Genomic DNA, 1642 nt, shown 5'->3' with positions numbered 1-1642 from the left:
TTAAAAATAATTATAATTTGATACCAAGGTACTTATTACAAATACTTGACAAATATTTTTTTATTTATTATGAATCAAATATACTTTATACTCGTTGATTGTGTGATCTGCCATGTGAATCGGCCAGTGCACTCACGGGCGACATCTCCGGCATACTACGCTTGGGGGAACACGGCGACTGGCCAGGAAAATCCGATCTTTGAATCCTCGCTAATAGTTACGTACAGCTAGCTACGTATCTATAAAGATAATTGTGGTTTATATGCATACAGTACATCTAACGTTATATCTGTATTTGTCAATGCTAATAAAGTAATAAATAATAATAAATAAAATAAAAAAATAATAATATCAATAGGTGGACAACAATTTTATATCATAATAGGTCTTTTGATTACAATAAATGATATTTTTAAAAAAATGAATGTGGTAAAAATGAAGAACGTATATTTTTGACGAATTGTATGTTCAAAATTGGGCAGCCATTCGATTTTTTATTATTTTTACTCATAAACTTTTACTTTTTTTCAATGCATTAGATATACCTATTCAATATTCTATTTACAAACTTTCTTAGACATTGTGAAACCTAATAAAATATCATAAAATTACCGATTTGTACATAATATGTAAACCAATTTTACCTTGTATAGTTATATAATGGTAGCCATAACTGATAAATAATTTTCATCGAGAAAACACTTTGACCCAGGAACCAATTCCATATTACCCCTTCAATCCACTGAATGGGAGGTAACTAAGCGAATTGCTTAATTCTGTAATTATGAGGCTTGGTGAACAAAATTACATTTGTATCTGATAAAAACTAGGAAAAATTCTAATAATATGAACCTTTCCTCTTAAATTTTTAAAAAACTCATGGTTTTTCAAAACAAGAATTGTTGGAAATATGTGTTGTAACGGTGCATAAGGACACATTAGGAATGATTCAGTACCTACCATATATATGAATAAATGCTTATTTTTTGCTATATTTTTAGTGATAATAGGAACTTAGTGACTTTTAAAATCTTGGTCTTGCAAGGTACACACGTTAGTATTGATCTGGGTCTTGGTCTTTCATACTCAATCTTGGTCTTGCACAAGACTCTCAAAAGACTCTTATTATTTTCACAAAATGTATAAAAAAAAATTAAACGCCTGTAATAGCTGTGTGTAGGTTTTTTGCTACAACCTCTAAGATGAAACTTAAGTCCAATATGTATATGAATAATATATTAATAATTCAAAAGTAAAAATAAAACAAATCAAATAATTTAGTTTTTATTTTACTCGTTGTACACTTGTATGTACTAACAACAAGGCGTATTATCAACTGACTACAAGTTTATGACAGTACTGACATGTTGTACAGACAATATAGTTTAGGACATTTAGGTACACAATATCCAATACGCCAATAAAACCCAAACTACGAACGAAAATAAAAACGTATTTTCAATCAAAATAATACCAGCTATCGTAGTCCGTAATGACTTCCGATAATTATTAGTCTTTAATCGAATATTAGTATTCGATTCAAAGTAGACGTGTATTATGGACATAAATTATCCTGTTAGCAAGAAGACAACTTTCGACGTCTATATCGATTTTGGAAAAATAAAATATTAATAAGAAACAA

General features: G+C 28.9%; 1 long non-coding RNA gene across 1 annotated transcript; it reads right to left on the bottom strand.

Annotated features, from left to right (window-relative positions):
• LOC111029615 lies at nucleotides 1-1321 on the bottom strand. Its single transcript, XR_002604031.1, has 3 exons — nucleotides 961-1321; nucleotides 645-776; nucleotides 1-239 (listed from the first exon to the last, which is right to left on the bottom strand). It is a non-coding gene; the product is annotated as an uncharacterized LOC111029615 (long non-coding RNA).
• Nucleotides 1322-1642: the final 321 nt, after the last annotated feature.

This window comes from Myzus persicae, unplaced genomic scaffold (genome assembly GCF_001856785.1).
Source record: "Myzus persicae strain clone G006 unplaced genomic scaffold, MPER_G0061.0, whole genome shotgun sequence".
NCBI lineage: Eukaryota > Metazoa > Arthropoda > Insecta > Hemiptera > Aphididae > Myzus > Myzus persicae.
Note: the sequence above shows the minus strand (reverse complement) of the source record. Positions and strands in the feature narration are given on the sequence as shown.